The 14,239-nt window shown below is 47.6% G+C and overlaps 1 protein-coding gene across 28 annotated transcripts in view; it reads left to right on the forward strand.

Annotated features, from left to right (window-relative positions):
- Positions 1-14,239, forward strand: part of NRXN2 (neurexin 2) — a 277,457-nt gene that overhangs the window by 144,713 nt on the left and 118,505 nt on the right. The window lies entirely within an intron of this gene.

Here is a 14,239-nt window from a genome sequence, read left to right on the forward strand (position 1 = left end):
CTATTGAGTCTTCTCCAGCAGAGAACTCTAGTGCCCTAATTTACTGCATACTCCCTAGCATTGAGTCATGGCAGTTAAACTGGATTATTTCTGCAGTGCAGATCCATTCCAAAATCCCAAGGCCTCAGCAGGGAAAGATAATCTGATTGACCAAACTGGCACCGCCCTGCAAGGCTGCCACCCGCTTGCCTGCCCCTAAATCACAGAGGTTCAGATATACATCCTTCACGCCATGAGCGATCGTCCCTATAGAGGACAACTCTGAGGTCCTGTGGGGCACAGAAGAAATGGCAAGGTTGGGGTTGGGGGAAATTGGGTTCCAAGGATGAGGAACGCTTTATCGTCCAAAGGTTTTGGACTTCAGCTCCTACAAGCCCCAACCAGCAAGGCCAGTGCTGAGAGATGGTGGGATTGGTTGCCCGGAGGTCCCAAATTTCTTCAACCCTGGTATGCAAAGCCTAGTCCCTTCTCCCTGACCCTTTTTCTTCCAAAACTACCTGGAGAAGCCATGGGGAAGAGACTATAGGGACACAATATGGGAAAAGATGAGTATTTCCTTGGAACGGCATCTGGTCCCTGGCTGATTTCAAAGGGAATGGGGGACTGGGTTTTGCCTATTCATTTTCATAGCTCTGACCTTCTCACACACACAATAGAAAATGGCCTCCGGGAAATGCAAATGGACCTGTTTGAGCTCTGGTTTTGAACCATCGTCACTGGGTTGCCATATATTTGAGATCAAACCATGCCTAGCTACTGATGGCCATTATGTCAGTCAACTGGATCAGATCTGGGTTACTCCAGTCTTATTCTGGACCATCTCATGCCTTCTGTGGGTGGAAGGTCTCTACTGCAGAATGAGAGTTTTCTTGGAGCAGAGAAAGAGGTGGCTCCCATGTCAGTCCGCTCTGGGTTTCAGTCCAAACTCTGAAAGAATTATCCAACAGACTGGAGCCTAATCTAAAGCAAAGGGTAACAGGTGATCAGAATTGGGGCTTGGAACCCAACGAGAAGAAGGACAATATTTCTGGGAATGGCGCAAGAGACGGCACACCTTGGATGTGAGGATGAGCTGGTAGGTAGGTCTGCGATAGTTGGATCAGCGTATTTCTAGTACATAGGAAGCTGCCTGGTAATAAGTCAGATCCTTGGTCCATCTAACCCAGTATTGTCAACTCAGACTGGCAGGTGTAATTGCCCAGAGTTTCAACAAGGTTTATTCCCCTAACCCTGCCTGGACATCCCTGCAATTCACTGGTGGTTTTCTCTTCCATAAGATTGTGTTCAAGGCGGCACACTATCATTTTCTATGCGTTTATCCCTATGTCTGTTTTGCTCCACCATGTCTCCATCAGGGTACATTTTTAAAAATACACATGCAAAAGGACTATATGTGTGCGCGCATACACATTTGAATTTGAATTTTCGAGCATACGAACACATTTCAAAATGCATTTTGAGCTATGTCTTCCTGTATCTATGCATACGTCCTTCTAGAATAACCGCTTTTAAGTACATTTTGGACTGTTCTGTGCAATTCGGAGGTGCAAAATCAGAGAGATCATTACGTCAAATCCATGTGTTTGTCCAAGAGGTGCAAACCAGCTCGCATTAGACTCCGCAAAGAAAGCATTCATAGCCAGGTCACCTTGGCACCTTCTCCCCCACTGCCTCCTCAAAGTAACCCCCTTGGAAAGCTTATTTTGCTTGCTGCCCTTAAGGGGCGACAAGACATTTATTATAATTAAAACTGCAATAATTTTTGCTACACCTAGCATGGGCGTGGCGCACTGCACATTCCCATAAGCAAAACATGCACACGCACACCTGCATTTCTTAAGAACCTTGAGCCTAGCCAAGCTAGGAGCCATATTTTCCCACAAATACCATTAACAAATGTAACTTGTACGTCAATGGCTGTGCAACCTTGGGAAGGTGAGATGTATGGGTGGGGTGTGTAACTCTTTCTCTCCCGTTCCTTACAAAACTACACATCCCAGAATGCCACAGCATTGAGCCATGCCAGTTGCAAAGCACATTATTTCAGCAGTGTAGATGCAGTCACACCAATGATAACGCAAGCTTTTCTGTATTGCCATTGATGGATGCCAGGTTTCTATGATTGGAATCCGTAACGGGAAATGCTGTTTCTGCAAACTGGCCATGTGCAGATGTGCAATTTTACTTTGGACAAAGACTGTGGCTCAGTAGGAGATCCCTTGCTTAGCATGCAAAAAAATCCTAGGCTTGATCCCTAACCATTCTGAACATGGCGGCAAGCATCTTCTTTCTATTTGAGGCAATAGACAGGTGCCACAGCCAACCAGGGTACAGTCACCAGACATTTATAGGTGAGGAAATGGAGGTTTCCCCCGTTCCTTGTAGAAGCAGCACCAAGCTTGGTGCAAGGTAGCATTGAATCAGTGCAACATGAAGGAGGAAAATTTGGAAAGGAGCGGATTTGAAGGAAGGTCAGGAGGCGAACCCTGTCGGGAGCCAAGAAGCCGGGATGCGCTTGTTCAGCCTCAAGGAAGAGAGATGAAAGGTGCAACCATTTTGAAAAATTTAGCCATTTAATGGAAAGAACAGCCTGTGGAAAGGAGAGCGCTGGCAAGGGCCAAGATGACAGGGTAGTCGGGTTTTCAGCCTCCGCATCTCATGGGGACGTTCCCGAGTGCAACAGGCCTCTGAATGACAGAGGTGAGCCTCCCTGCCCAGAGAGGCCACAGACCTTTACTTTCCCTGAAATGTTCTGGAAGAGCTTAGCAAACAGACCCCAGGGAGCATCTGGCTTGTCATCGAGATGAGCCAAGAACATCCCTTCCAATTCCATGGTTCGCATCTCCTTTTGGAGACACGGCGCATGGGGTTGGATTTTGCCAGACTGCAACAAGGCAGACTTCAAGGGGATGCATCTTGGAGAAGGACAAAAGGGACCCGGAGACAGGCTCTGTCTCTCTGGCAAAGAAAAAATATTATTTCTTCTTTATCATTTTGATCTCAACTGTATTTTTAAGGCACAAGTGTCTCCATGTCAAGTCAGGGGAGTGAAGGAATAGCAGGAGTTTTGCAGGAATTGCTTTCCTTTACTCAATTGCGGGGGGGGGGGGGGGACAGGACTTATTTATTTTTCCTTAGAGGAAAGGAGATGTGGGTTGGCATAGCAGGAGCAGGGCTAATCCTCTTTCTATGCCAGCTTTGTTGTTTCTGACGTATGGTGTCCCAAACTATCATGGGGTTTTCTTGGCAGGTTTCTTCTTTGGAGCGGGTTTGCCATTTCCATCCACTGAGGCTGAGAGAGTGTGGCTTGCTGAGCAGGGACTTGAACCCTGGACTCCAGAGTCCGACACTCAAACCGCTGTCCCACGCTGGCTTAGTATGTGGGCATCTTCCCGTCTCCGGAGTCTCCCTGGTCTCACCTTTCCCCACCTCTGCTGCCTCCAAACCAGGGGTAGGCAACCTGCGGCCCGCGGGCCGGATGCGGCCCGGCGAGGCCTTGGGACCGGCCCCAGCCCGGTCCTGCTGCCGATTGCCACCGGGGCCTTTGGGGGGCAATTGTCTATAGAAGCCTCAGAAATATGTATTTATATTAACATTTTTTTAAAAAACAGCAAATTTTTTCGCGTGTCCTCCATTTTTTTAAAAAAAGTGTCTTCCATTTGAAAATTTTGTCCTACATTTGTCCTGGTTTATTTATATATTTAATTTTTTTAAAAAATTATTTAATTATTTATTTTTTGGCTTCGGCCCCCCAGTTGTCTGAGGGACAGCAACCCGGCCCCCGGCTCAAAAAGATTGCCTACCCCTGCTCCAAACCATCATCCCCTGCACCCCCAGGTTGATGAAGCTGTTTGCATATTGGGGCTGACAGCCCGATCCATTTTAATGAGGCAAGCGGGCGCCTAACGAGATCCAGGTTCTCTTTAACGAGCCTCTATTAAGCCAGACCCCCGAGGCAGGCTGGCAAAGGAGGGCCTCTGTGTGTGTGTGTCCCTCCTACTCCTCTGATGGGTGCAGGCATCTCGGCTCCAGCCCCATTGACTCAAGGGTTTACTCACTGCATTGGGAAAATGCATGCATGTGCATGTACTCATGTGCAGAATGGCCTGGCTCAGTTGCGCAGCGTGTGCTCAGAGGCACTCTTACTCGCTTCCCATGCCCCCTCCCCTGTTTGGTAATATATAAGCTTCACGAACCCTGGGTCCTCTAGGGATTCAGTGCAAGGGAGGTAACAGTGTGCCAGTCATTTGGGAAAAGGGTTGTTGACCCAGCAGCCCTTTTCAGGTCTGGCAGGGCTGCTGATCAGGAGGGAACGTGAGTTGATGGTGGTGCATATATATATATATATATATATATATATATATATATGGAAGAAGAGTCAGTGGCTGTCACTGCTACCACCAGCAACGCTTCTGTTTCCAGCCTGGCCAGAAACACTGGAAGAAGCAGCACCCAATAATAATTAATAAATAATAATAATAATAATAATAATAATAATAATAATATTGCAATGGTCCCTAGGTATCCACTGAGGTTTGGTTCCAGGACACACACACCTCCATGGATCCGAAAATCCATGGATGCTCAAGTCCCATTAAATAGAATGGCAAAGCAAAATGGTGTCCCTGAGCAATCAAGGTTTGCTTTTGGAATATATGGTTGGCCTTTGATATCTGCTGAGGTATGATTCCAGGATCCCCAAATCCATGGATGCTCAAGTCCCATTAAATACAGTGGCCTAGTAGAATGGTGTCCCATGTATAAAAGAGCAAAATCAAGGTTGGCCCCATAAGGTTTTCCCCTCTTTGAGGTGTCACCCGGTGTGCGCCGCACCCTTGCCACACCCCTGGTGTCACCCATGATGCTTCCCATAACGCTGTGGCCTTTACAAGAAAGAGGATGATGAGCCAGACTTGGAATTGTTGATGCTATACCTGGGACAGGTGTCATGCAGCCCTAGCTGCATCCATTTCTCTCTCTCTCCAGATCCTGCTGCCCTTTCTTTCTCTTGCTTAGGTCTCTTGCCAAGCTTGGGTTTTCTGGCTCTCGCCAGCAGGAAGGTCTGCTGGGTTGTAAATCAGAAAGCAAGCCGTAAATAGCTAGAGCTGCTAGATTTACACGGCGGGCTGAGAAATACTGCCCAGGTGGCAGTGGAAAAACCCATGTCCACAGTCTTGTTTGCAGGCTGCAGGGTTTGCTTCCTCTCCTGCTTCTTTGCAATGCAGCTGAGGACTGATCTCCATCATTTTGCTACTCAGGCTGAACCCCAGAAGGAGCCTAGCCTTTTCATAATCCGTAGCCGTCTTGATATTGGCACCCCAGCTGTGGCTCCCTTTCCCAATTTGATCCACACAACAGCCTTGTGAGGTAGGCTAGGCGGAGGAATACTTACTAGCTCAGAGTCATCCATAGTGCCTCAGGGATTGAACGAGGAGAGAATTGCTGTTGTGGTTGTAGTTGTTGCGTGCTGTCGTTTCCGACTCACGGCGACCCTAATGCCAACCTATTGCGGGGTTTTCTTGACACGTTTCCTTAAAGGGGGATTGCGATGGCCGTCCTCTGAGGCTGAGAGAGTGTGACTTGTCTAGGGTCCCCCAGTGGGTTTGCATGGCCAATTTTCAAAATCCTCACAACGGTCTTGTAAGGTAGGTTAGTCAGAGAGCAGGAAGGAGAGAGAATGGTGACATTGCCTGTCTGTTTTATCCACACAACAGACCTGGCTCGGCTAAGAGGGGGAAACTGGCAAAGTTAATGCACTTTGTGTGTATGTTGTGTGCATTGAAGTCATTTTCAGCTTATGGTCAAACAGCTTTAGCTGTCATGGTTCACTGCTATGGAGTTCTGGGATGTGCCATTTTGTGCGACATGGGGCTCTGGTGCCACAACAAACTACAAATCCTGGGGTTCCAGAGGATGGAGCTCTGGCAGTTGAAGGAGCGTCAAAGTGCATTCATAGCATCCTTAGCCTAGTCCTCTAGCCACTGCCCCGCACTGTCTCTGACCACCACAAAGGAGACCTTTGGGCACAATTTGGCATTCTGGAGACGGAGGAAAAGCAATCTCCAGGGTCCTACCTGAAAATGCGGATAGGAAAGGGTGTGTGCATGTGCAACAGACCATATTTTGCTTGTGTGTTGAGAGACGGAGGACATGAAGGCCTTTACTTTCCCATTAGTCAAATCATTAATGGCCTTTCTGATGAAAGAGGCTGCGAAGAGCTCTGGCCCGGAGTAAAGAGAGGGCATCTCACGCATGCCACGCAGCAGTTTTTCTGATGTGCCCGGCTTGTGTTTCAAAGCTATTAGTGTTGGCCGGATACAAGAGGAGGGATGGAGAAGGACTACCTGGAAGCCACCGCATGTTCATAAGACTCCCACCTGCCTAACAACAACAACAACAACACTCTGCTCTTTAGAAAGAATTGGCACCCGCCGCATAGTGGTTTGTGCATTGGAAACCAGAGTTTTCTTGGCAAGGTTTGTTTGGAGGAGGCTTGCCCTTGCCTTCCCCTGAGGCTGAGAGTGTGTGACTTGCCTAAGGTCACCCAATAGGTTTCCATGTCTGAGAATGGGAATCCAACCCTGATCTCCAGAGTCTTATTCCGGCACGCAAACCACTACGAATCTGCCGTGCCCTTGGAAAAGCCTTATTATCCTGCCGTTTTGTGCATGCTCTCCAAGAGGCGAAAAGTTCAAGGCGGCTTTTGCAGGTGCGGCGATAACAAAATGGTTTCCGTGGGGAGGAACAAAGACCTTGCGTTGGAGACTTGTGGTGTCCTTGCTAATCCAAAGGACTGATGTATGTGCCTGCGTGAAAGGAGAAAGAAAGAGAAGGAAGGAAGGAAGGAAGGAAGGAAGGAAGGAAGGACATGAGATCAGAGTGTATACCCTCCAACATTTCATGGATGTAAACTAGGATGCATGCAACCAAACAACATCAGAGCATGGCCAAGATGGGGAAAGTTATTAGTACATGAGCTAAGATACATAAAGATACATAATGCATAAACTAAGATACATAACCCTGGACTTGATCCAAATCCTTGCCAGTTTGGGATTTATTTTGAACAAAAAATGTGCATTTATTATTAGCTAAGAGAGAGGGTGCAACAGCTTGCTTTTGCCTGTGAAAGGGTTCATTGAATGCAAACTACTTTTGCAGCAATGGAAGTAAGCAGAGGGCCAAGGAAGACAGAGGGATATTTTACAAGCAGCTAAAAAAAAGTGGGACAAGAGAGGATTGATCGGGACTTTTCCTGAGGTCTGAGTAGTTGGACAGCGTCTCCCTCCCCAACGCATTGCACTCAGTCCAAACTATGCTGCGTTTCTTGTTTGCAACCCTGAGGCTGCAAGGGAAACCTTGACAACAACTGCTGTGGCCTCTAATCCAAGCGATTGCAAAGGCTCTTTGCTCCGGTCATAAGAGCCACTTCATTAACAGGGCTGCTCTTTGGATCAGCAAGAGAAGTGTCTCTGCTATTTTCCTGCCATGCAGTATTCCAGTTTTTCCCAGTCCAGTGCCCTCCAAAGCTCTGGGTAGTTCAGTGCTAAAGCGTTTGTGCAAGCTTTCCATGCAGAAAGTCTCGGGTTCAACACCCAGTGCCTGCAAACAGGGTTGAGGAAAAGGCTTCTTCCTCCCAATAAGGGTCTGTAATAATGGTCTTGGGTATATTTTTTGTGGGTTTTTCAGGCTATGTGGCCATGTTCTGGAAGGGTTTATTCCTGACGTTTTGCCAGCATCTGTGGCTGGCATCTTCAGAGAATGCTGGCATGGAAGAGAGTTGGACACACACACACACACACACACACACACACACACACTGTGTGACCCTAGGTAGGAAGGAGTGATATCAATGTTTATCTGTGTATACCCCACATTTTTCCATGCCAGCACTCTCCAAAGATGCCAGCCACAAATGCTGGCAAAACGTCAGGAATAAACTCTTCTAGAACATAGCCACATAGCCTGAAAAACCCACAAATAACTATGGATGCCAGCCCTGAAAGCCTTCGACTTCACAGATCTTGGGTATGCTTAATCCAGGATTATGCATTAGACCCTAGACTGGCCTTCGATCCATCATGCTAACTGTGCCGAATATCTAGATGTGGCTAAATCATGCGTTCCCATTTGTGGGGTAGTGTGAACTCTGGGTGTAGTGGTTTAGGCAACTGTGGAGACCCAGGCTCAAATCCTGGCTCAGCCATGAAAGGTGACCTGGACCAAGTCACTATCTCTCAGCCTCAGAGGATGGCAGTGGCCAACCCCCTTTGAAAAAACATGCCAAGAAAACCCCATGATAGGTTCACCATAGGGGTTGCCATATGTTGGAAACGACTTGAAGGCACACAACAACAACAAGGAGAAGTCTGCTTGGGAAGTAGATCTTGTTCCACAAGGAGGAACAAGGGAGTTGGAAGTGTGGGCATAGGCACATACGCACATCGGTGGGGTGAAGCCATAGGTGGGCAGGCAGGCAGCGGAGGGTTGCTGATTTGCAACCCCTGGTGCTAAAATTAAAGGAGAAATGACACGGCGTTTAAAAGCTGCAAATTAAAGTGTCTCGAAGCTGTTATTAAGGCCTCTGCTTGGCCTGGCAGACTCCAGCAGCAAAGCAAGAGGATGGAGGAATGGGGGAGGAGGCCGCGCAACCCAAAAACAGCCGTGAACCCAGGGAGGGGAGGCTGTTGCAGGCAATATGAGGATCTGACATAAAATTAAAATTATGTCGGCATAATGAAATTGGGTACAGGGGCCCAGAGATGGAGAAATAAAGTGGAATAGTAAAGGTGTCACACTTAATTACGCTCACCTCCCCCCCCCCCCCCGGTGCCTGAGAGCTGCCTGTGGCAGTGGGTGGTTGCCATGCTCACCCCACATACCACACTCACACACCATGGTGCCAACCCACAACCACATTTCTGCCCTGCCCTGCCTGCTGCTCCAAGCACCCTGAGCCGCATCGACAGAAGGGAGGGAGGTTTGGAAGCTGTTCGGAGCCGAAAACGGACCCGTCTTTTCAGCCGCCTGCCCTAAAAGTTGGAAAGCCAGGTGCAGGTGTTGTGCAAAAGCAAGGTTGCTACTTGGTGAAAGGGGGGGAAGGCGGCTTCCCTCCTCCTGACCCTTCTGGTGACATGGCCCATCACTGCCTGGCACTTGGCGCAGTCAGTGGGCAAGGTGTCACTCTCACCCGCCTTCGCCGTGGCACCGAGGCACAGCTGACGGCATGCATCTCCCTGCGGAGGTGCTGGTGTGAATGCTGAAAACATCAAGGGTGACACTTTTGGAAGTGCTGAGCCTGGGCGGATGCTGTGCATATCTGTGTGCTTGTATGCGCACAAGCAGCTAACATCAGTAGGGAGGATGTGCCTTCAAGTTGCCCGTCGACTTATGGTTGACCCCATAGGGTTTTCTAAGGCATCCTCGGAAGTAGTTTTTCCAGTTCCTTCCTCTGAAATGGGAGCCTGGTATTCCTTGGCAGTCTCCCATCCAAGGACTAACCAGGGTTGACCCTGCTTGGCTTCCAAGATAAGACAGGACTAGTGTCTTTAGGATATCTGTATATATGTGCCTTCAAGTCCTCTGTCGACTTATAGCGACCCGATGAATTTCATAGGGTTTTTAAAGGAATCCTCAGGGGTGATTTTGCCAGTTCCTTCCTCTGCATTACAGCACTTGGCAGTATCCCATCCAAGGACTAACCAGGGCTTACCCTGCTTATCTTCCAAGCTCAGACAGGACTTGGTGCCTTGAGGGTCTTTTAGGCTGCCCTGGAAGGAGTCGGCCAGCGTTATTTCCAAAATAGCTCCTTGTCAAATGCCCCTTCCCTGCCGAATCGCTCCTCCTTCCGCCTGCCAGTCCTTGCCTAGGCTCCATCATCCCTGTTATCTCTATGTGTCAGACCGGAGAAATGTCAGGTGCAGGGATGGGATGGAAGGAAGCAGAAGGGCTGGAGATTAGGAACCCATTAAGGGATATTAGAATTTAATTTTGCACCAGGGTTTTCTTGACTGATACGGGCATCGAAGAGAGGAGAAGCGGGTGCCTCCTAGATCTCAGGCCTCCTTGACCTGTTTTGCATCCTAATGAAACGCTGGTCCATGTCACGCCACTTACACATAGATAAATGCTATGGACCCGCATCAGTGAGATGCTTTCAGGAGCCGACGAAGCTGGGAAAGATTTGTTTGAATGGCAAAGAGGGAGAGAACGTTTTCCATGCCAAGGGAAATTCCCTGGCATCCTTTTCCCCTCTCCTAGGTCCTCTCTGCACTTGTATACTCTGAGGCCTCATTCCCACTTACAAATAAATCAGTTTGGGATCCGGATCGATGGATCGATTCAACAGCGGAGCATGGTTCCCACTACATTTGCCCCGATTGCATTTTCCCCCTCTAAAATAACCCACTTGTGGTTCACATTCATGAACAAATCGGTTCAAAATGGATCCGCTCCAGCTAGCCGAAGGGCACATTTAAATCGATTCCGATCTGCACCTGGTTCATACATGTGCGGAATCGATTTATCCAAAAAGACATGGAAAACATTGGCGTCGAAAAGACATGGGTTAAATGGGTCTGGTGCATGGTGCCCCTCTCTGAATTGATTCAAGTGGAAGCCAGGGTCATTTGAATCGGTTCAACCCGATTTGCGATCTGGTTTAAAAAGTAGTGGGAATCGGGCTTGAAGCTGGTGGGTTTGAGGGCGTCGGACTGCTTTATTTTTGCAGTGCCACGGCAGAATGCCAGCGAATAATTCCCAGAATCCTCCAGGAGGTATAACCAGTGGGATTCTGGGTGTTGCATTCCAGTTTCTGTGCGCAAGACATCTGACGTATTAGTCATCCAAGATCTGCACCATAGAAATAATGCAGTTCGACACTAACCACCATAGCTCCATCCTACAGTGGAGCCTCCGCATACGCGGTCTTTTTATAGGCGGCTTTGAGCATAGGCGCTCAAAGCCGCTGGCGCGCGCGGGGCAAAACAAGCAGCACGTCCCAGTCAATTGAATGGGCGCGCGCACCCGTTGCGCCTTGCGTGCCGCCGCGCCACCGTGCACGAGACCCATTGGAAACAATGGGGCTCGAGCATAGGCGGATTTTTTTATACGCGGAGAGATCCGGAACGGATCCCCCGCGTATAATAAGGTTCCACTGTACATTTGTAGTTTTGTACTTTTTGACAGAGAAGGTTAATGTCCTTGTAAAGCGACAAATCCCAGGATTCCATAGGATGGAGCTATGGCACTTAAAGTGATGTCGAAACTGTACTATTTTTGCAGTGTAGATGCACCCTTTGAGATGATTACTTGCGGTTCCTTACCTCAAATGGAGACATGGGAAAGGATTTATATGTAACTGAGACTTTTAATGCACTTTGTCCAATTCATGGACAAAGTACGCATGCATTGTTCCATTTCCTGCAGTCAGGTGGAAACCATGAGTAGCGGTTCCTTCGGCCTTTTCTCTTGTTCTTTTCAAAGGACGCGTGAGAAAATATCCGTGACGAGAAATTCATCAAACTGAAAACATTCCACAGTCATGCTTTAGTCCTTGGGGGGGGGGAAATGCATGTTAAATCTGTGTACATTGGGGATTAGTTTGTGCCAAAATATGCACCAATTTCTATGCAGGAACGGGTGGGAAAATCTTACAATTCAACATGGTCGAACTTGGTGGGAGAACAATACTGCGGCGTTCGGAGAAAACGCGGGGACAATTTTTCACATCTTTAGTGGCAAACGAAAGGAGCTCTGCATATGGTCAAGGAAGCTTGAGAAAGCCTAGAAAGTTATTACTTTGAAAACAAAAACCTGTTCTACTTCCAAAGCACTGAAGAGTAGTTACTCTCTTGGGTGCCATATCCCAACTCGACTTTCTCTGTCGCAAAAGTAACTCCGGTGATTGCTTTTCTTAAGAGGCCAGAAGCTGCGCCAGAGCCGCGCTCCAGTCCTTAGCATTGGAGCGTGGCTCTGGCATGGCTTTTGGACTCTTAGGACACATGCGTCATTAAAAAGCATACCTCCAAAGTGACCCGAAGCAGCTTTATTTGGGCCTGTCTGTTCGAGCCCTAAGTCTCTAATGCCAGTCTAGTAGATCCACCAGACGCAGATCTACTGGGTGTCACCCAGTACAGTTTGCACCTCTTGCACTACCATAGTGACTTCCCTACCCATTTTCTAGTTCTGTTAATGAAGTGAGGTTGATGGTTCATACAAAGCTGGGAGGTAGGAGCAAGCTGACAATTTTTTAACCATTATGGCATTACGAGAGTACAGTTGGATCTGAGTATCCGTTGGGGTTTGGTTCCACAATCCCTTGTAGATACCCAAGTCCCATTATGATACAATGGCATAGTACAGTGGGCCCTTGATATCTCTTGGGGTTTGGTTCTAGGATCCCTTGTGGATACCCAAATCCATAAATATTCATGTCCTATTATAATACAATGGCATAGTACAGTGGGCCCTTGGTATCTGCTGGGGTTTAGTTCCATGATCCCTTGTGAATACCCAATTCTATGGATACTCATGTCCCATTAAATTCAATGGCATAGTACAATAAGCCTTTGGTATCTGCTGGGGTTTGGTTCCAGGATCCTTTGTGGATACCTAAAGCCATTGATACTCATGCCCCATGAAATACAATGGTATAGTATAGTGGACCCTTGGTATCTGTTGAGATTTGGTTCCACGATCCCTTGTGGATAACCAAATCCATAAATACTCATGTCCCATTAAATACAATGGCATAATGCAGTGCCCCTTATATAATAATGGCAAAACCAAGGTTTGCGTTTGGGAATGTATATATTTCCTGACTATTTTCAAGCTGCGGATGCTTGAATCCGTGGAGAAAGAAGCCGTGGATACGGAGGGCTGGCCGTCAAACGGCGTCCTTTATATAAAATGGCAAATCCGTGTTTGCTTTGGGGGAATTTATATAGCTAGATATTCATATTTTCAAGCCAGGGATGGTTGAGTCCGTGGATAAAGAATCTGTGGCTTCAGACAGGGAATGGCAAGAGATCACATTTTATCGTCCTACTATAGAAAGCTTCCCTTTGCCTATTTATATACATCAAGGCACCACAAAACAGTAAAGCTTAGGACTGGGATGCATTTCTTCTTCTTTCGTTGTTTTATCTGGCGAGGTGGAAGCTCTCTCCGACCTTATTTTTTCTCCCTTTTAAAATAAATATAAACCCGAACGACTCCACTGTTCTTGGCTTTGCCTTCATCTGGTGACAGCAATGCCCCAGAAGGTCTTTGAAATCTTGTGCCAAGTCAACCCTCTTCTCCAGTTGCTCCTCTTTCTTCTGAAGGCTTCTTGACCCAGACTCTGCCTCCCAGCCTCCTTTTCTCCGCCATCTCACCTCGAATGGTATTCTTTCTTCCTTTGCGGATGGAACATATTTTGGAGAAATCAATTGCAGGAACCGTATCGGAAGCTATATTGTGGACTGGGACTTGGAGCGGTTCAAGAATTGTGTTTAAAGCGAGGAAGGGGCTCAACATTGGCAGGCAGGTTGCTCTTAGTTTTGTATAGAACCATAGAATCCTAGAGTTCAAAGGTGCCTCTAGGCCCATCCAGTCCAACCCCATTCTGCCATGCAGGAACTCACCAACAAAACACCTCTGACAGATGGCTAGCCAGCCTCCAAAGCTCCAAAGAAGGAGGTATTGTGAGTACTGTACTTGCAGACAGGCCATCAGAAGGACCTTAAATGTGAAGACTCTTACAAGTGCAATGTACAGTGGATTCTTCTTATACGCCGGGGTTTGGTTCCAGGATCCCCCCCCCCCCCAAAGATGACAAAATCCATGGATACTCAAGTCCCATTAAATATAATGGCATACAAAATGGTGTCCCTTATATTCAAAGTTTGCTATTTGGAATTTATACTTTTTTAATACCCTAATTTATACCCTAAGCAGGTATACCCTATTTTAAAAAAGATGTTCAATCCGTGGATACTTGACTCCGTGGATAAAAAAATCCATGGATAAAGAGGGCCGATTGTATACTAGAAGCATTAGAAGCATTGTCCATGCGGTCAGTGTCGCTTACTCCCAAGTCAGTATGCACACAATAGATGGCAAGCATCCTTTATTCTTCCTGGGAGAGTCCATTGGCAACTTTGTCCTTAATATTTCTTGACCCTTGATCATTTAGTACATCTTTGTTGCGGTGGGTTGCCGTCGTGTGCCGTCAAGTCGTTTCCGACTTCTGGTGACC

The sequence above is a fragment of the Sceloporus occidentalis genome, unplaced genomic scaffold, assembly GCF_023333645.1.
Source record: "Sceloporus occidentalis isolate IW3139 unplaced genomic scaffold, rSceOcc1.0.p SCAF_20, whole genome shotgun sequence".
In the NCBI taxonomy this organism is placed as follows: domain Eukaryota; kingdom Metazoa; phylum Chordata; class Lepidosauria; order Squamata; family Phrynosomatidae; genus Sceloporus; species Sceloporus occidentalis.